Source organism: Carcharodon carcharias, chromosome 2 (genome assembly GCF_017639515.1).
Source record: "Carcharodon carcharias isolate sCarCar2 chromosome 2, sCarCar2.pri, whole genome shotgun sequence".
In the NCBI taxonomy this organism is placed as follows: Eukaryota; Metazoa; Chordata; class Chondrichthyes; order Lamniformes; family Lamnidae; genus Carcharodon; species Carcharodon carcharias.
In genome coordinates this window covers 151,401,922-151,424,294 of record NC_054468.1, presented here as the reverse complement: position 1 = coordinate 151,424,294, position 22,373 = coordinate 151,401,922, and positions in this window count along the sequence as shown.

Genomic DNA, 22,373 nt, shown 5'->3' with positions numbered 1-22,373 from the left:
ATGGTCCTGATGCCCTCCAGATCTACTACACCTGGTATTCCCAGGCAGTCTCCTATCCAGACCAGACCTGAGTCTGCTTAGCTTCCCAGATCAGACAAGGTCAGGCGCTTTCAGACTAGTATAGCTACTCGGGCATGGGTGTTAATCACTTGTACACACAGTTCACTACTGTCAATAAACTCCTAAGAATGTCTCCCTGCCTATGGCTCCTTGTTCTGATCAGCAGTGTTCGTGTCACTCAGATGTGAAACCTTTCTGCACAAGATAAAGGAATGTGTCTCAGTCCAGGGCCTCTTCCGTGTGCTTTGTGCAGCCTTCAGGTCAAGGTGATGGTCCGGCTTCACACTCCCTGGACAGTTTATTGATGCCTGCACTCCGATGGTGCTTGTCATTGCTGCCAGAATGCAGTGGGCAGGCGTCACAAAATTCCATCATCCTCTCTGTGCTCTCAGAGCCTTTAAGATGGCGCTGGCCCCGATCTCTTCAGCATCTGTGTCCAGTGATGCTATGCTCCTGGAGGGCTCAGGTGCTGAAGGCAGACAAAAGATCAGATGCTTCTACAGTTTCACAGTTGTGTCTCTGTGAAATGACCCTGATCACAGAAAGCAAGCGAGCTGCCCTCAGCCAGAGAGGAGTCAGACATTCTCAAAGGCTGGATGAAGATCTCACTGCATGTTGTAATTATCCTCTTGCAATCAAGCGACGATTAGGGCCTCTACTGCATCGCCATGACAGCAGCATTCTCACAGAGGTAACGCTGTCATAAGCCAGACTGGAGTCAAATGTTTACATATGCAATATGAGGATCTATGGGGTCTCCTTACTGCATGTCGTCATCATCCTCCACAAATCTAACAGCTATGAGGGCCTCCCGAGCACACATATGCCTTATCTAGCTCATATCTGTCATTGTCACGTTCGAGAACCTCCTCACCCTCATCCCCATTGACGTTCTCCTCATCGGAAGAGACCTCCAGCTCCTCCATCTCCTCCTCAGCCAAATCCTTTTCCCGTTGCAACGCCAGGTTGTAAAATGAGCAGCAGACAACGAAGATGTGTGACACCCTCTGTGGGCCATATTGCAGGGCTCCACCAGACTGGTCCAAGCACCGGAACCTCATTTCCAGTATCCCAATGGTTTGCTCCACCAAGTTGCTCATTCCAACATGAGCCTCGTTATGCCTTCACTCTGTTGCAGTCTGAGGCCACCGCAGGGATGTCATCAACCACGGCCCCTTACTTCTGAGGAGACATCCGTGCAGCTTGTGTGGACCCTGGCAGACTTCAGGGATCTGTGGCCGACTAAGGATGTAGGAGTGGTGCCCACTGCCTGGAAATCGTGCGTACACTTGCAGGATGTGTTTCTGGTAGTTGCACACCAGCTGCACACTCAGCGAATGCAATCCCTTGCGGTTGATGTAACTGACCGTGTGTTATGACGGAGATTTGAGCACCATGTGAGCACCCTGCACCTGTGGGAAATCCGAGATCTGGGCGAATCCAATCACGCTTGCATCCTCGCTGTCCTGGTCCCGGGCAAAATGCACAAAGTTGTGTGCCCTTGCAAAGATGGCATCTGTGACTTCATGGATACAGTTGTGGGTACAGGCTTATGAAATCTCACAGGAGTCACCTGTGGAGCTCCGAAAGGAGCCACTGGCGTTGAAACTGGGCACCGTGGTTACTTTCAAGGCCACTGGCACTGGATGCCCTCCATGTCCCCGTGGCATCAAATCCTGCTGCAGGTGGCGGGTGTGACCGACCAGTTCCCTAGGCATGTGCAGGCTTTGGTGACACTGGTCATCTGGAGGAATGAAAGGTGGTGTCTATAGACCCTGGGTGTCACTAGGCACCGACTTGAGATGGCTCGCTGTGGCTCTTTAGCGGCATGTGTGGGAGGGAGCCCCAGTTTCCCTTTCTTCTGTGCAGCCAGGAGCCTCAGTCGCTCTCTCCTCCATTGTAGGCCATCAGGCATACAGCTAATTCACCAAGCTCGGTGATTCTGATGTGCTTGTCCTGCAGGATGAAAGAGAGAGACATGTGGTTCACATGGGTGTACTAAGAACCTGCTCTGGTTAAGTCTGAAGGCCTCTTAATGCTTCCTGGAGAGTGCTGGCCATCACTTGGATGGCCAGAAATTAGTGCGCTGCATGGCTGCATCCACCTACGCCCCACTGCACCCGACCAATTGGCTGCAGCTTTGCCCATTGGGCTGCATGCTGATATAGGCATTAATTTAATTTACTCTTTCATGGGAAGTGGATGTTGCTGGCAGGGCTAGTATTTGTTGCCCATCCCTACTTGCCCTTGAACTGAGTGGCTTGCCACACCTCTTCAGAGGACAGTTAAGAATCAACCACATTGCTGTGGGTCTGGAGCCATATGTAAGCCAGGGCAGGTAAGGATGGCAAATTTCATTCCCTAAAGGACATTAGTGAACTAGATGGGTTTTTTCAGACAATTAACAATGGTTTCATGGTCATCATTACTGAGACTAGTTTTTCAATTCCAGATTATTACTTGATTTTAAATTCCACCAGCTGCCATGGAGAGATTTGAACTCTTGGCCCCAGAACATAAACCTGGGGTTCTAGATTACTGGTCCAGTGACATTACCACTCAGCCACTATCTCCCCCTAAACACCCCTTATCTCCCCCTTCTCTTAACCCGCACTGCAAGACTGTTAGTTTGAACCATTGGGGAGACTGGTACAACTAGAATACTGACATTGCAAGGGGTTGTGAGCGCCTCCACCGGTGACTGCTTCATGGCCAGTTTTAGCATGAAGATTGTACAACGTGTGCAAATCATACAATTGTTCTGCAATCCACTAAAATGCTCATGACTTTGCAGTCTATGCTGGATGGTGGGGGGGGGGGGGGGGCAGTGAAAAGCTCTGGAGCACTTGGTGGCACTTTGATGCCTCTGCGTTGCTTGAGTGGACAGATAAGCCTGACTCCAATCATATCAATGACTGCGTTCAGTTGCTGAGGAATGGTCACTTTATATAAGGTGTCCCTAATGCGTGGCCACTTCCCTTGCCTACCCTATCACCCCCCCGAATGCTTGTGCGCTATATTCAACCACAAGGCAGTCCTGGCCCCCACAAGAAGTCATCATAACTGCGAGGCATATTGCATACTGTGCACCACCACCACGCCTCAAGTTTGAAGTCCAACAGGCAACCCTGGCAAACACTGCACATCATTGCTGTGTACTCACCTTTGAGTTCCCCTCAAAGTGCAGCCTGCCAAGTGTATGCCTTTTATATGCTGTTGTGGAACACGTCAGCGTACTTTCCCGCTGATGTGGACGGATGATCCCACAATGATTTGGACAGCCAAGGGCTGATTAAGGATAGTCAGCATGGCTTTGTGCATGGTAGGTCATGTTTAATGAACCTTGTAGAGTTTTTCGAGGAAGTTACCAAGAAAGTCGATGAAGGAAAGGCTGTGGATGTTGTCTACATGGACTTTAGTAAGGCCTTTGACAAGGTCCCGTGGGAGGTTAGTTCAGAAAGTTCAGACACTTGGTATCCATGGAGAGGTTATAAACTGGATTCGAAATTGGCTGTGTGGGAGAAGACTGAGAGTGGTAGTGGATGATTGCTTCTCAGACTGGAGGTCTGTGACTAGTGGTGTGCCTCAGGAATTTGTGTTGGGACCATTGTTGTTTATTGTTTATATCAATGATTTGGATGATAATCTGGTAAATTGGATCAGCAAGTTTGCTGATGACACTAAGATTGGAGGCGTTGTGGACAGTGAGGAAGGCTTTCAAAGCTTGCAGAAAGATCTGGACCAACTGGAAAAATGAGCCAGAAAATGGCAGATGGAATTTAATGCAGAAAGTGTGAGGTGTTGCATTTTGGAAGGACAAACCAAGGTAGGACATACAAAGTAAATGACAGGGCACTGAGGAGTGCAGAGGAACAAAGGGATCTGGGAGTTCAGATACATAATTCCCTGAAAGTGGCATCACAGGTAGACAGGGTTGTAAAGAAAGCTTTTGGCATACTGGCCTTCATAAATCAAAGTATTGAATATAGGAGTTGGGATGTTATGGTGAGGTTGTATAAGACATTGGTGAGGCCAACTTTGAAGTATAGTGTGCAGTTCTGGCCACCTAACTACAGGAAGGATATCAGTAAGATTGAGAGAATGCAGAGAAGATTTACTAGGATGTTGCCGGGTCTTAAGGAGTTGAGTTACAGGCAAAGATTAAACAGGTCAGGACTTTATTCTTTGGAGCGTAGAAGAATGAGGGGAGACTTGATAGAAGTTTACAAAATTATGAGGGGTATAGACAGAGTAAATGCGAGTAGGCTCTTTCCACTTAGATTAGGAGAGATAAACACGAGAGGACATGGCTTTAGGGTGAAAGAGGAAAGGTTCAGGGGGAACATTAGGGGGAACTTCTTCACTCAGAGAGTGGTGAGAGTGTGGAACGAGCTGCCATCTGATGTGGTAAATGTGGGCTCACTCTTAAGTTTTAAGAATAAATTGGATAGATACATGGATGGGAGAGGTCTGGAGGGTTATAGACTGGGCGCAGGTCAATGGGATTAGCGGAATAATATTTCAGCACAGACTAGAAGGGCTAAATGGCCTGTTTTCTGTGCTGTACCGTTCTATGGTTCTAATGGGGGGGGATGATTCCAGCAGCTGGCCTAATAATATGCATGTATTACAATGAGGTTCCTGACGTCCAATGGTAGGAAATGTGGCCTGCCATCGGCGGGCTGAGAGGATAATCATGCCATCGTGAAACCATATTGTTCGCTCACACCATCAAACACACTCAACACTGGCAGGCACGGAAAATCCCAGCCTGCAAGTTCTGGGGAGGGAAAAACCAGGTTCTACTGCATTGGTGGTATTTCTGGCATCTCCCCATAGGCAAGAACTCAGGAAAAAATGTAAATGTCAACAACAAAAAAAACCTTCAGGTTAGACCAGCTGTTTGTCTGAAATTAACTTTTGGAAATTCAATCTCCAGTTTATTCCAACATTATTCAGTGAAACTGCTTTTCAGGAAGCTGACAGAAGTTTACAAACTACATGCTCATGGAAGTTACCAATGATTGGAAGGATTCTTGGTGGTCTGATCTTAATGATGTCCAATAATGTGGCATCGATCACAATGCCTGACCATAACATTTGTAAATGATCAGTTGATCTGGTTTTTTGATGGTACTTGAGGGATAAACATTATTAAGGACACCAGGTGAGTTCCCTGTTCTTCGAATAACACCATGAATATTTTAAATCCAATCAGGCAAATGGGGCCTTTAATACTTTTTCTGAAATACAGCACCTCTCACAGTGCAGTATTCCCTCAATGCAACACAGATATATTCTCTGGATTATACATTCAAGACTCTTGAGTGGGGCTTGTATCGACCACTTTGAAGAGTGAGGCAAGATTCACACTGTGTGCAACTATACAGTGGACAAGATACATGAGCTGTCAAATGAGTCATACTGCATAAGGTGATATTGCAACTGTCAAGTTAGGGGAATTAGCAGAGGAGCCACCATATCAGAGGCACAACACAAGATGTAAGAACTGTCAAGATGCAGTGTGAAAATAGTACATGACCCTATCAATTAGGGTGCACAATGTGAAAAATGAGTCATCCTGGGAGACCAAGAAGAGTAGAGGGGATAGATGATAACCTGCTGTATAGCATAGGTGTTTACCCATTCTTCTCCCAGCACTCATTCATCAGATTAGTTTGGTGCCATTTTCAGAGCTTGTGTAGCATGACCATGCCCTCGTTAATTAGAGTGGGTTGAGGTGAGGGGTGGAACTTTGTTATCTCTCTCCAGTCAGTGGATCGCCCAGGTCTCACTCCCAATATTCTGCTTTCTCATATTGTGGAAACTGAATGTGCTTGATGAGGAGGTCAGCATTATGAAGATTTGCATGGAACACTAGGAAGAATCGGAGATAGTGTTAGATTTGGAAAGTAACTGGATGTGGCAAAGTGTAGTTGCTTTGTTTAGATTGTGTAAACGTAGGCCTCCTAGAGCTTTATTATCTTTGTTACAGACAGGATGGGGGTTAGTTTAAACAACACTAATTTCTCCTCTCTATACCTATCCGTAAACAGAGTGGTGTTTTTGATTTGTTATCCCCTTTATAAATGGTGGTGTATTTCCTGACCCCTCAGTTTTGGTGTGATCCAATTTTCTATTAATAACTCCACAGCAAACTCGAGATAGGATGAACTCAGAGGGTTAGTTTATTTGCACACACTCAAAATGGAGGAGGGTAGCAACGTTGCCTCATTTGCACTCATACAGTAAAAAAGGATAGAGAAAAGAAAGATTTACAATGCAGAGACCACAGAGAAAAGAAAAATAATTTCACGTGGGTTCCAGAGCCCAGAATCAAAATCCAATGAGGTATTCCTTCATAGATGTTAGCGAGCTGAAAACCAATGCTGTATAATTCGCTTTTCCAGTGGTGTTGACTTCACATTATGAGATGGCATGCAAAGATGAATTAGTCTAGAATTGGTATAGAATTTCTAGCAGAAGCAATGCATTTGGGGCCAAGTGTCTAACTTGGGCCAGAGCTCATTGTCTGTGAGACTGGTAGTCGGATGGTAAAAAGACAAGCTAAGACTTTGCAGTTCAGCAAAGAAATAATACTGGTTCCACATGCCAGAGGTCCATGTCACATGTCTCTCACCTCTCCATACTATGTTTGACAAGGGATGTGTATCCCTTGTCTGGGTCCCCAAGATTGTTAATTGTCTCAACCATTAAAAATTGAAAGACCCCTTTGTCTTAGCAGGTGAGCAGATTTCTGTTGGCCAGCCTGGTTATGAAATGGAGATGGCTTTTGCATAGCTCTCTTTGAATTTGATCTGTGCAGCCCACAGGTGGGTCGTTAGTGGCTCTTCAGGGATAACAAGGTGTAAGTTTCTCTGATTCTGCCAGCTAGCTTCTTTTGTTTGGGGTCACAAGACAGGTATAGATTCAGCCATTTTAGGCTTTGTCCAGTTTGAATTGTTTAAAGATAGCAATGAGCATATTTCTATATGTTTTATAAAAAATATACAGTCTTAGTCCCTTACACCTTGCAGATTCAAGAATTTCCAAGGCTTCTACTTTTTGTCTTTTTCTTTGCCTCTCGCAGGATGGCTGAAAGCTCTGTAGTCCCAGCAGGCCAGGATCAAATGTTGGCCACTGCTGTGCCTACGGGGAATCCCTAAAGGAGGCTGAATTGAGAAAAGTACCAGGTATCAGCAGGGCCCAGTTGGCAGGCCCCAGTGAGGGAAGGGAAGGGGTTGGGGGCCAGGTTTGAAAGGCCAGGGGTAGGGTTAAAAGGGAATATGACCTTGGGGTGGTTGCTTTCGATAAGCACAGGGGACCCCTAAAGGAGATACCGGCCCTTGCCCGACACCAGCCTGTGCAGCTAAAGCTGCCAGGTTACTACTTGGTGTGGGCCTCCTCTGACGTAGGTAAAATAGTGGCGGGGCAGAATGAGGCACTTAAGGGCCTCAAAAGCCCAAGGGTGAGGCCTCCAATGCTGCCATAAAATGGGAGACATTTCGGGATAGGTGGGAGGACGTGCCATACGCTGCATTTTATGAGATTTGGACTTCAAAGTCGCCGGCAAATTAATTTACTTACAGGTGTAATTGGTACTATTGATGGCAGGCCCAAGATTTGCAACAGTACAGCAATCAATATCAGAGCTTTGATAATGTTAAAATCTCTCATTGATTTAAAAAGGTATTGTTGCAGACAGCAAGTTGTTCTGCAGCAGCAAATCTAGTTCTGACTTGGCTTTTACTCACAAATTGGGGCCTTTATGCTGGGATTCCATTATTTTCATTCTTATGCTTGCTGTATGAAGATGGAGCATATTGAAATTTCATGGCATAATGTTACATTTTCCTTGGCAACACGATAGAGAGAAATGTTCTTGGAGATGATCTAGGATAATTAGCAGAATGTGCAGATTAAAAGTACAGCGTTGCTTGGGAGGAAAGTGCCAGGTTGGTTGTCCAAGCTTAGTTGCCAACTAGGACTATTTTTTAAAAATTAATTTGTGGAATGTGAACATTGCTGGCAAAAACAGCATTTGTTGCTCATCCCTAGTGGTCCTTGCAGTCCATTTGGTGCAGGTACTGGTGCAGTGCTGTTTGAGAATTCCAGGATTTTGACCCAGTGACAGTGAAGGAACAGTGATATACTTCCAAGTCAGGCTAGACTGTGGCTTACAGGGGAACTTGAAGATCGTGGCATTCCCATGTATCTGCTCCCACAGAGAGAAATCATGGGCCTGGTGCTTCTCCTGTTTCCGGGCCCCTTATTCCACACACCAGCCTGCCCCCCTCCCCCTTTAACCTGTTAGGAGAGTGTTGGTTACAGAATGATGTATCTTAAAGAAGTCATTGTAATCCTTTTTAGGTTAACAGCAAATATTTATTAACTACTGGTAACTATATATAAAAAGTAAGGTAAGGAACTATCTCTGTATCGCTTTACATGTCTCTGCTCAACACCACACTAACCCTAGATCTGGGTCATGTGCCTTCTTACATCACTGTGTGGGCAGAACTATACTCAGTCACACATTAACCTTGTATGAGCCAGACCCTTAGATTACAAACCCTCCCCCTCAATCATGCATCATATTTTTCCCCTTTCAAGGTTCACCAGTCAATTCACCAAACAATCACAGAAACATTCTAGTAAAATGATAAACGTCCATTGATGGCACCTGGCTACAATATATATGGAGCATGAGGTCATTAATATTAAGAGCAGCAACGATATAATGCAGTGTGCACCCTATTTGTGATCCCACCATGACTCTTTAACAAACCAGACAGTACAAATTTTACTTTGAAATCATTGTGTGATATTGTTAATTTGACAGGAAAATATCCCATTAGTTATTTAAAACACTGTGCAGACATTGATTTCAGTGACTACCTCAACACTCATTAACATGTTCTGCACATTGCACCATATGAACACGGTGACCGTAAATTCATATTTGGAGAATATGAGAAACCCAGAGAAACTTCGCAAGATCTTTTTTCATTCTGTAGAAGAAGCAGAAAACTTCCTCCTGTCTGGGTGCATTATGGTATTCAATATAATTATTTCATACAAGGGGTGTAATTGGTTTCTATTTTATCAGTAATCTCACAGGACAGAAAGATCAAATGACTCCTGAGCAACAAAGTGGAATGATTGAATAACACAGGTCTTCACTGTCAGTGAGAAGCGATGGAGCCCTCAGATGTCTCAGTTTGACACAAGTTTTAAGGGGCCAGAGAATGACTGAATGGTTCACAATTGTATCTGTGTTTTCTTGATCAGCAAGTCTAAAGACTGCTGATTGTTTCTTCTCACAATATATTTTTAATATCTACTATGCATCATAACTTTATCATGATATTTCAATACCTCAAAAAACTCATAGGAACATGGGAGCAGGAGTAGGCCATTTAGCGCATTGAGTCTGCTCTGCCACTCAATATATTCATGGATGAATATCCACTTAAATGTCTTTTTCCCACACTATCCCCATATCCCTTTATGTCATTGGTATTTAGAAATCTGTCAATCTCTGCTTTAAATATGCTCAATGACTGAGCACTCTGGGGTACAGAATTCCAAAGATTCACAAAGCTCTGAGTAAAAACAATTCTCAGTCCTAAGTGGCTTCCCCCTTATTTTGAAGCTGTGTCCCCTCGTTCTAGGCTCCCCAAACAGGAGAAATATCTCATCTGCATATCCTGTCTATCCCTTTAAGTATTTTGTAAATTTCAGTGAGATCACCTTTCATTCTTCAAAGCTCTAGAGGATACAGGCCCAGTTTCCCTGATCTCTCTTCATAGGTCAGTCCTGCCATCCGGTAACAAGTTTGGTGAACTTTCACTGCATTCCCTCTATGGCAATAATATCCTTCCTGAGGTAAGGGGACCAAAATTGCACAGAGTACTCCAGGTGCGGTCTCACCAAGGTTCTATACAATTGAAGCAAACCTTCGCTACTCCTGTACTCAAATCTTCTTGTGATAAAGGCTAACATGCCTTCCAAATTGTTTGCTGCACCAGCACATTGGCTTTTAGTAACTTATTGACGAGGACACCCAGGTCCTTTTGAACATCTGTACTTCCTAATCTTTCACCAATTAAGAAATATTCTGCATATCTGTTCCTCTTATCAAAGTGGGTAACCTTACATTTTTCCACATTATATTTTATCATTGATGGAATATAATTACAAATAGATTACAAAAGTAGGGAGGTAATGTTGGAGTTGTATAGAACCTTAGTGAGGCCACAGCTGGAGTACTGTGTGCAGTTCTGGTCACCACATTACAGGAAGGATGTGATTGCACTGGAGGGGGTGCAGAGGAGATTCACCAGGATGTTGCCTGGGATGAAACATTTCAGTTATGAAGAGAGATTGGATAGACTTGGGTTGTTTTTGTTGGAGCAGAGAAGACTGAGGGGCGACCTGATCAAGATGTACAAGCTTATGAGGGGCATGGACAGGGTGGATAGGAAGCAGCTGTTCCCCTTAGTTGAAGGGTCAGTCACGAGGGGGCATAAGTTCAAGGTGAGGGGCTGGAGGTTTAGGGGGGATGTGAGGAAAAACTATTTTACCCAGAGGGTGGTGACGGTCTGGAATGTGCTGCCTGGGAGGGTGGTGGAGGCAGGTTGCCTCACATCCTTTAAAAAGTACCTGGATGAGCACTTGGCACGTCATAACATTCAAGGCTATGGGCCAGGTACTGGTAAATGGCATTAGGTAGGTCAGGTGTTTCTCATGTGTTGGTGCAGACTCGTGGGCCGAAGGGCCTCTTCTGCACTGTGATTCTGTGATCTGCCATGACCTTGCCACTCACTAAGTCTGTCCAAATCCCCTTGAAACCACTTTGCATCTTCCTCACAACTTACATTCCCATCCAGCTTTGTGTCTTCATGAACTTGGAAATATTACATTTGATCCTCACATCCAAATCATTGATGTATATTGTGGACATCTGGGACCCAAGTACTGATCCTTGCCGTACCCCACTAGTCACAGCCTGCCAATGCAAGAATGACCCCTTTATTCTTACTCTCTATTTGCTGCCTGTTAGTCGATCCTTAATAAGGCCAGTGTACATACCAGCTCCTATTCCATGTGCTTTAATTTTGCTAACTAACCTCCTGTGAGGGACTTTATCAAAAGCCTTCTGAAAATCCAAGTGCACTATATCCACCGATTCCCCTTTATCAATTCTGTTGGTAACATCCTCAAAAATCTTCAACTGGTTCGTTAAACCAATATCCCATTCATAAATCCATGTTGACTATGCCCAATCAGATCATTATTATGTAAGTGTTCATTTATCACATCCTTTATAACAGGTTCCAGCATTTTCCCTACTACTGATGGAAGGTTAACAGGACTGTCATTTCCCATTTTCTCTCTCCCTCCCTTCCTAAATAGTGGGGTGATATTTGGTACCTTCCAATCTGCAGGAACCATTCTAGAACCTATAGAATTTTGGAAGATGATCACCAATGCGCCCACTATCACCATAGCTGCCTCTTTCAACACTCTGGGATGTAGAATATCAGGTTCTGGGGATCTTTCAATCTTCTTCAGTGCAACTTTCTTACTAATAAAAGCAAAAAGATTGAATGGGGTAATAGGTAAGTAGACAAAATGGCAAGATTGAAGTCAATGGAAAAGACTTTGGAGAATCATGTGCAGTGTAAAACAGGTTATTGATTCACTACGAGCCCATTGCACACTCCTGTCCTAGCAACTTCACCCACAAAGTGTGCTCCATTAGCAGAATAAGCAGAAGCTCAGGCATCCTCTGTTCACAAGATAATTATGGATGGCAAAGGCCATCTAGCCTAGCTCATCTCATCTACCCAGAATGACATGTGAACATTTGTATTTAGGAGCAGGAGTGGGCCATTTGGACCCTCAAGCCTGCTCCACAATTTGATAACATTGTCTACAAATACCAGTGACTATAACTCAAAAGTACTTATTGGCTGTAAAATTATCTGGGACATCATGAAAGATGTTGTATAAATGTACCTTTTGTCTTTCTTTTATTTCACCTGCATGCAGTAGCTGTATGTATTGACTGTACCAATGGTGAAATTGGAGACCCAATGATTTTTTAAGGATAATTAATCACAGAGGAATGAACTGATGTTAGGAAAGTGGCTATAAAGAAATCACTACATTTACAAAACAATTCTATTCTGTAGCTAATACCACACCATTCTGACTTCTCTGGCACCAACCCACAATATACCATAAATAGCATCTGCCCCTTTTACGCTAATGACACTACCCACAGGATTTGTCAATCAGGCATCTACCAACAGCAAAGGAAAAATGTAGAATAATTGTTGATCTGAATTTTTCAGAAGAAGAATGATACATAATACAAAAATTCAGTGTGACCTTAGCTCAAGAACTGGATTGTTGCCCCAGCCTCAAAAGCTGTCATACAAATTGTATTGTACATTGTGAATTTACAGCCTATCACCTCCAGATTCCATATGATGTTGCATTACATTTGTACTAAATAAATGTGTAAACAGTATTTTTTTAAAATCCTAATTGTTGTTTGAGGTGTGAGAGAAACAGGCAAATCAAGTGGAAAAAGGTAACAAATAAGAAATTCCAGCAGCAAAAAAAAGAGTATGACAGCAATATCCTGAGAGAAATAATTTCTAGAAACATTTTTATGTCATGGGATTGGGTTTCTCTAAAGGTTCTTTATGGTAAAAGCCCCTTATGCTGTTTCTCTTAGGTTTCAATGGATTTTTTTGCCTAAGTTACAACGGATAATTGGAAGAACACTCCACCCAGAGAAATTTTAGTCCTGCAATGTGACCACCTTCTGCTAGATTTTAAACAGGATGTTGCAGAGTGGATGTTGCATCTAGGATGGAGTGGAGATCTGTAAAAACCTTCCTTAAGTAATCTCTTAGTGACAAATAGGATTTTGCAAGAGTAATAAAATGGACAATAGTGAGTAGTGAGTCAACAATCTGTTTTGGATCACTCCAGGTTTTTAGTTTCTTATATTTATCTTTATGAGGCCAAAGATTCTCAAGTCTCTGGTACATCAACACAGCATGTCATCAGCATTAGGCCACAGTAAAAATTTAGACTACTATTTATAAAGAGAATTTTGGGAAATTTAACAGTATTTAATTTTGTGGCACTAAACCTTAAAAATTACCTCCCCCACACCATCCCACCCACCCCGCCTCCCCCCCCCCCCCCCCAACCCCCGTTTCTCCCCTCCCTCCTCATCCAACATTCAATTGGCTCTAAAATGAGTTCAGGGATTTCACTTACCAGTTTTCAACCAGATATTCAACCAAAGCAGTTGATGTGAATAGGAACTACTGCTGCTGACCTTCGGGCAGCTTCGGTGATTTTCTGGTGGGCTTAAAAGAAAATCAGAATCACAAAGATGCCTGAAGGTCAGAAGCAGCAGCACGCAGCTGTAAATGAAACTGACTTGAAAGGCTTAAAAAAAGTCAGAATCAACAGTTCAGTTTGTTTTAAGCTGGTCTTTCAGGTCTGCAGCTCTGGCCGTTCAGCCTGGATGACGAGAACTCATCATCAACAATGCTAAGCCCGCACCCCCCACCACCTCCCACAGCAGCCACCAGTGTTTGGCACCATGAGTGCCCTGCTCTCCTGGGCCCTGCTGCTAGAACTTGTTGCTGAAGGGGCCATGCCAAACTGCTGCAGTGCATCTTGTGCATTGGTTATGGAAGGAGTGAATGTTTAAGGTGATGCATAGAGCACCAATCAAGCGGACTGCTTTAACCTGGATTGATTCAAGCTTTTTAGATATTGTGAGAGGTGCACTCATCCTGACATGTGAAAGTATTCTATCACACTCCAGGTTTGTAGATGGTCAGGGGGTGAGTTACTCGCTGCTAAGTAGTACAGAGGCTTGCTCAACCAAGTGCTGCTGGAAAGTGTATTGAACTTAGGATTTGGTGAGAGAAATTGAATACAAAAGTAGAGATGTTATGCTTCAATATTACAGGGCTTTGGCAAGACCACATCTGAAGCACTGTGTACAGTATTATTTAAGGAAGGATGTAAATGCATTGGAAGAAGTTCAGAGGTTTACTAGACTAATACCTGGAATGGGAGGGTTGTCTTATGAGGAAAGGCTGGATAGGCTAGGCTTGTATCTGCTGGAGTTTAGAAGAGTTAATTGAAACATATAAGATCCAGAGGGAAAACAGAAACAGAAATACCTAGAAAAACTTAGCAGGTCTGGCAGCATTGGTGGAGAAGAGCACAGTTGACATTTAGAGTACTCATGACCCTTCAACAGAACTAAGTAAAAATAGGAAAGGGGTTAAATATGAGCTGGTTTAAGGGGAGGGGGGGTTGTTGGGACAAACAGCCAGTGACAGGAGGAGATAACCAAAAGATGTCACAGATAAAAGAACAAAGAGGTGTTGAAGGTGGTGATATTATCTGAAGGAATGTGCTAATTAAGAATGGAGAGCAGGACAAGCAAGGTACAGATAGTTCTAGTGGGGGTGGGGTGAAATAAGACTAAAAGAGCATAAAAGGTATAGATAAACGATGGGTGGAAATACATTTAAAAATAATGGAAATAGGTGGGAAAAGAAAAATCTATATAAACTATTGAAAAAAACAAAAAGTAGGGGGAAGAAACGGAAAGGGGGTGGGGATGGAGGAGATAGTTCAAGATCTAAAATTGTTGAACTCAATATTCAGTCCAGAAGGCTGTAAAGTGCCTAGTCGGAAGATGAGGTGCTGTTCCTCCAGTTTGCGTTGAGCTTCACTGGAACAATGCAGCAAGCCAAGGACAGACATGAGGGCAAGAGAGCAGGGTGGAGTGTTGAAATGGCAAGCGACAGGGAGGTCTGGGTAACGTTTGAGGACAGACCAAAGGTGTTCTGCAAAGCGGTCACCCAGTCTGCGTTTGGTCTCTCCAATGTAGAGGAAACCGCATTGGGAGCAACGAATGCAGTAGACTAAGTTGGGGGAAGTGCAAGTAAAATGCTGCTTCACTTGAAAGGAGTGTTTGGGTCCTTGGACGGTAAGGAGAGAGGAAGTGAAAGGGCAGGTGTTGCATCTTCTGCATTTGCAGGGGGTGATGGAGGAGTGGACTCGGGTGTCATGGAGGGAACGATCCCTACGGAACGACGCCGGGGGGAGGGCGGGGGTGTTGGTGAAGGGAAGATGTGTTTGGTGGTGGCATCATGCTGGAGTTAGCGGAAATGGCAGAGGATGATCCTTTGAATGTGGAGGCTGGTGGGGTGATAAATGAGGACAAGGGGGACCCTATCATGTTTCTGGGAGGGAGGAGAATGTGTGAGGGCGGATGTGCGGGAGATGAGCCGGACATGGTTGAGGGCCCTGTCAATTACCGTGGGTGGAAACCCTTGGTTAAGGAAGAAGGAGGACATGTCAGAGGAACTGTTTTTGAAAGTAGCATCATCAGAACAGGTGCAACGGAGACGAAGGAACTGAGTGAATGGGATGGAATCCTTACAGGAAGCGGGGTGTGAGGAGCTGTAGTCGAGGTAGCTGTGGGAGTCGGATATTGGTGGATCAGTCTATCACTAGAAATTGAGACAGAGAGATCAAGGAAGGGAAATGTCAGAGATGGACCATGTGAAAATGATGGAGGGGTGGAGATTGGAAGAAAAATTAATAAATTTTTCTAGGTCCCGACGAGAGCATGAAGCAGCACCGAAGTAATCGTCGATGTACCGGAGAAAGAGTTGTGGGAGAGGGCTGGAGTAGGACTGGAACGAGGAATGTTCCACATACCCCATAAAGAGACAGGCATAGCTGGGGCCCATGCGGGTACCCATAGACACATCTTTTATTTGGAGGAAGTGAGAGGAGTTAAAGGAGAAATTGTTCAGTGTGAGAACAAGTTCTTCCAGACGGAGGAGAGTAGTGGTGGATGGAGATTGTTTGGGCCTCTGTTCTAAGAAGAAGCAGACAGCCCTCAGACCATCCCGGTGGGGGATGGAGGTGTAGAGCGATATCACCCCACCAGCCTCCGCATTCAAAGTTATCACCCCACCAGCCTCCGCATTCAAAGGATCATCCTCCGCCATTTCTGCCAACTCCAGCATGATGCCACCACCATACACATCTTCCCTTCACCCCCCTATCGGCATTCCGTAGGGATCGCTCCCTCCGGGACACCCTGGTCCACTCCTCCATCACCCCCTACTCCTCAAACCCCTCCTGTGGCACCACCCCATGCCCATGCAAAAGATGCAACACCTGCCCCTTCACTTCCTCTCTCCTCACCGTCCAAGGGCCCAAACACTCCTTTCAAGTGAAGCAGCATTTCACTTGCATTTCCCCCAACTTAGTCTACTGCATTCGTTGCTCCCAATGTGGTCTCCTCTACATTGGAGAGACCAAATGTAAACTGGGCGACCGCTTTGCAGAACACCTGCGGTCTGTCCGCAAGAATGACCCAAACCTCCCTGTCACTTGCCATTTTAACACTCCATCCTGCTCTTTTGCCCACATGTCTGTCCTTGGCTTGCTGCATTGTTCCAGTGAAGCCCAACGCAAACTGGAGGAACAACACCTCATCTTCCGACTGGGCACTTTACAACCTTCCGGACTGAATATTGAATTCAACAACTTTAGGTCTTGAGCTCCCTCCTCCATCCCCACCACCTTTCTGTTTCCCCCTTCCTTTTTTTTTTCCAATAAATTATATAGATTTTTCTTTTCCCACCTATTTCCATTATTTTTAAATATTTTAAAATCTTTTATGCTCCCTCCACCCCCACTAGAGTTATACCTTGAGTGCCCTACCATCCATTCTTAATTAGCACATTCGTTTAGATAATATCACCAACTTTAACACCTATGTGTTCTTTTGTTCTATTGTTGTTGACATCTTTTGATGATCTGCTTCGATCACTGCTTGTTTGTCCCTACAACCACACCCACCCCCCCCCTCCACTTCTCTCTCCGCCCCCCACACACACACCTTAAACCAGCTTATATTTCAACTCTTTCTTGGACCCGAACTCAAGTTCTGTCGAAGGGTCATGAGGACTCGAAACATCAACTCTTTTCTTCTCCGCCGATGCTGCCAGACCTGCTGAGTTTTTCCAGGTAATTGTTTTTGTTCTAGAACTATCTGTACCTTGCTTGTCCGGCTCTCCACTCTTAATTAGCACATTCCTTTAGATAATATCACCACCTTCAACACCTCTTTGTTCTTTTATCTGTGACATCTTTTGGTTATCTCCTCCTATCACTGGCTGTTTGTCCAAAAAACCCCATTTCCCCACACCGCACCACCCCCCCCCCCCCCCCCCACCCAACCAGCTTATATTTAACCCCTTTCCTAGTTTTACTTAGTTCTATTGAAGGGTCATGAGAATTCGAAATGTCAGTTATGCTCTTCTCCGCTGATGCTGACAGACCTGCTGAGTTTTTCCAGGTATTTCTGTTTCTGTTTTTCTTTTGGATTTCCAGCATCCGCAGTTTTTTGTCTTCATTATTAATATCCTGAGGGGTCTTGACAGGGTGGATGTGGAAAGAATGTTTCCTCTTGTGGGAGAGTTTACAACACGAGAATCTAGGGTTCACAGTTTAAAAATAAGGGGTCACCCATTTAACACAGAGATGAGGAGAAGTTTTTTCTCTCAAGAGTCTTGCCTCAAAAGGCAGTGGAAGTAGTCTTTGAATATTTTTAAGGCAGAGGTAGATAGATTCTTGATTAACAAGGGGGTGAAATGTTATTAGGGGTAGGTGGGAATGTGGACTTGAGGCTACAGATTAGCCATGATTGTATTGAATGGCAGACCAGGTTCCAGGGGCCGGGTGGCTTACTCCTACTCCTAATTCGTATGTTCCACGTGTTTTAAGAGTTGATGTCTTTAAAACATAGTCAAGTGTTGCATTTAGCATTTAATTTAAGTTTAATATTAACTTGTAGTTTCTTCCAGTCTTAGGGCAAAATTTTCTATGACCGTTGACGGTGGGTGTATTTGGTGGCGTGAATGGACAATATGTTAAGGCCAAAAATTGGTTTCACGATGTCATGAAACCAGTTTGCAATTGTCTGTTCTGCCCATCAATGGCGGGCCACGTTTCCTGCCATCGGACGTTGGGAATTTCATTGTAAAACATCTGCACATCATTATAAGCCCAGCTCACCTGAATTGTCAGCCCACGCTGGATCATCTGAGCACGTCGGCGTGAGCACCTGGCAAACTGCACTTCGCTCTTGACTTCAAGGTTTGTTTGCCTTCCTTGCTTCAGGCAGCACTTGCGGTCATCAGTGCCAGGCTTCTCAGACAGCAGCACATCACTTTTAGGGGGTCTCACCGGCTTTTCAAGTAAAAAGGCTTTTCAACAGCTGCAAGACTAGGGCTTGCTTGGGGAAGGGGGGTATTCCAGGATGCATGTGTCTGTGCAGCATTGGCACAGATCACCACTGCCATCTGGACTGGTGAGGTTGCTGCCCCTCCTGAAGTCAGAGCAGGGGTAGAAGACATCACGGTGGGCCTCCATAGTGTCCAAAAGGCATTGCAGGGATGCGCCACTGAATTGGGGGAGCTGCAATCTTCTTGCCTTTCAGGGCTATGCCCACTGTGTGGCCATCCTGGGCTGGAAGCACTGAGAGGTGTGCTTGTGTCAGCACTTTAAATATGGCACCTGGCGTGAGGAAGCGACAAGGTGGCGGGTGTGGCAGGCAAATGAGAACTGCTCGCCATCAGAATGGTGTGTTTCCCAGGACTGCATGATTAATGACACAGGGTTAGGACGATTCGGCCAGCAGGTAAAATGTTCTTTTTCTCACCCATTACCACAATTAGTGCAAATCTGGGACAATTTTGCCTGTAGTTTGTGATAAACAAGCTGTCTGCTGCTGGAAACTGTAGTTAGTTAATTGGGTGGCTAGTTAGAACTGATTCCCTAGCCAGCAGAGCCTGATTTAGATTTTTGGAATTCCAGGTAATATAAATACAGGAGGATTTTGCTCACAAATGATATGCAGTGAAAACATGGACATTTGCTCTGGAATTAATTCTACTTCCATGGAATTTTTTTCCCCTTTAAGCTCACCTAAAAGTATCACCCATGGTTAACTATGCATTGAGAGCAGCTTTGTGTCTTAAATGCAGTTCAACTAAGGCCATTCAGAGATAAAATGGCCCTGGAATCCACATATTCTGTATTTTTAGCAACACACTGTTTTTCCATAACTTTATAAATAATTTTTAAAAATAGTGAATATGTATATCGTACAGTATACTGAATAACCAAACCTAAAGATTAAGATCTCTTTCTAGCAAGATTAAAAGAAGAAATCGGGTCAAATTAAAAAAAAGGTTCATAAAATCATAGAAAAGATACAGTACAGAAAGAGCCCATTCAGTCCATTGTGTCTACCCCAGATGAAAAATAAAAAAACTAGCTGCCCATTTTAATCTCATCTTCCAGCACCTGGTCTGTAGCCTTGCAGGTTTCAGCACTTGCAGATTCAGGTGCCTTTTAAATGAGTTGCAGGTTTCTGCCTCCACCACCAAACCAGGCAGTGAATTCCAGACACCCACCACCCTCTGGGTGAAGAAGTTTTTCCTTATGTCCCCTTTAATCCTTCTACCAATCACCTTAATTCTGTACTCCCAGGTAACTGGCCTCTCTGCTTGGGGAAACAGGGCATCTGTCTAGGCCCCTCATAATCTTGTACACCACTCAGCCTCCTCAATTCCAAGAAAAACAACCCTAGCCCATCCAATCTTTCTTCATAGCTGCAATTTTCAAGCCCTGCACATTCTTGTAAATCTCCTCTGTACTACTCTCTCCAGGGCAATTATGTCCTTCCTGTAACGTGGTGACCAGAACTGTACACAAAATTCTAGTTATGGCCTAAACAGCATTTTATACTGTTCCTTTATTATGTCCCTGCTTTTGTATTCTATACCTTGTCCAATAAGGAAAAGCATTCTATATGCTTTCTTCACCACCTTCCCCATCTGTCCTCCCACATTCAGGGACCTGTGGACATACACTCCAAGGGTTCTCACTTCCTCTACCCCTTCCAAAATCCTCCCACTTATTGTGTATTCCCTTGCTTTGTTTACCTTCCCCAAATGCATTACCTCACACATCGCTGGATTGAATTCCATCTGCCACTTTTTCACCCACTCAACCAAACCATTCATATCATTCTGGAGACAACAGCTATCCTTTTCACTATCAACTACATGGCAAATTTTTGTGTCATCTGCAAATGTCCCAAACATGGCACCCACATTTAAGTCCAAATCATTAATATATTCATCCTTGCTTTGTGGTGTTTAATATGCTTCGCAAAAAACCTCCATGTCATTGCTTGCATGTATAGTGATGATATTGACAGAAAAGTAGCAATTACTATTCTCTTTCTTCAATAAAAACACCTCTTCAATTATGTATTTGTACATAAACACACTCTAAACAGAAATTAGGTCCTGCAGATTAAATACTTGAAATTTATATTTATGCAATATAAGCACTGACAACATTTTTGTGTGCCAATCAAATCTTGGCTGCTCAGACTAAATTATTTTTAAAATGTGTCAATCCCAGTTTTAAATTATCCTCCATTTCTTAAGGTTGTCTCCTACTCCCAATTTTTCAGTTAAACAGTTGTGGACTGATTGAGGAAGTAGGCTATACCTGGCCTTCTGCCAAAACTGCTTGGGAGGTGCACAAAAGCTATACAGCTTGAAATGCAACATGACAGCTCCTGACAACCCATTCTGCTTACAAACTCATTGCATGAGAACATGTGCACAAAAACTATTTCACAACAAACTTATAATTTTTTTTTAATATTCTGGAACACATTGCTTTTCTTATAAGTGAATTCATACCATAGATTGCAGCATATATGCTGACCTTTGAAGCTTCAAAAAAATCATTCCAAAAACAGGGGTTGACTTAAATGCTGAGTATGTTCAAGCCAAGCAGCAAATATGTAAAGACTCAGACTTGCCTTCACTGGAGGCAAAAACTGTACAAGCTTACATGGGAAGATGATAAAGCCGAACTTTACTCTTTTTGGGGATGAGGAATATTTGTATTATTCTGATAAACCTAGTTTGCTCTATTGGCTAGTAAATAGTGATTTCCGCCCTCTTACTGCAACCAGCAAAGTAAACAAGACGTACTAAACGTTTATTTTGATGGCAAAATTCAAACATTCCCTTCCCCTCTATCACAATCCACCAATGGAAAACATGGGGTATTGTCGATCTTAATTTGACTAACTGCATGTGTCACTCCATAAAAATTCACATCAATTGAAATTGTGCATGTTCAGTTGAATTAATGAAACTCGGGCTCTTTTTAAACATACACCCAATTCCAAACGCTTTCAAGGTGCTTTTACTGTCCACCAATGTTCTTGCCTCGAATTACAGCAAATAACAAGACACCGCGAAACTAGTACACCATTTCCCAGAGCCGATATGATAAAATGTCACCCACAGAGCTTTAGCCACTAGATATTTTTACAGTTCATGTAAAAAATGTTAATAGCCAGGATAAAAATTTAACATACTTTTTATTGCAAATTCTCATCAGGGTTTCAATAAACTATTTCTCAAAGTTGTAAATTGTCTTTTTCACGTAACTATGAATTTTAATGACATGTCCTCATGATATGATTGAATTCATACAGTCATACTGCATTTCAACATCTTTAAAAAATTATGCTTTTCAAACTGGTTTAATCCAGGTGCACTGAGGAAATTTATTTGCAGAAATGGGGAAGGGTGGGGGGGGGGGGAAAAGAGGTGGAGGGGGAAAGTTGACTTGTAGTCAAGCTTAATCTTGAAGTGGTAGCTGGTGAAGCTCAGGAGGGTCTGGGTTCCCAGCTATTTATATTAATCTAACATGACTTGGCAAAGAGTACATTTTGTGATATGAAATTTGCTGATGATGCCATGTAAGGGGTACAAACACCCTTTAAAAATGGGCAGACTGATTTTCATATAAGTACAAATTAATATGTATTTGAGAACATGAACAAGATGAGAGGGTGTCCTCAGCAAAGGTACAAGGAAACAGGATGGGTGTGATTAGTGATCATTCGCTGAAAGCATACAGTGGTGGTGGGATACAGAAATTAATTAATACCCTGGAGTTTTGTTTCATTGCTTTAGGAATCCAATATCATGAATAAAGATGGTTCAATGGGCACAACAGCATCTATGGCAAAGTCAAGCATGCATGGTCTTCGGAAGGAGCAATTTAAGTGTGCCAAATGGCCTTTCTATTAATTCTATTCATATGTAAGCATCACTGGACCCACCTGGAGT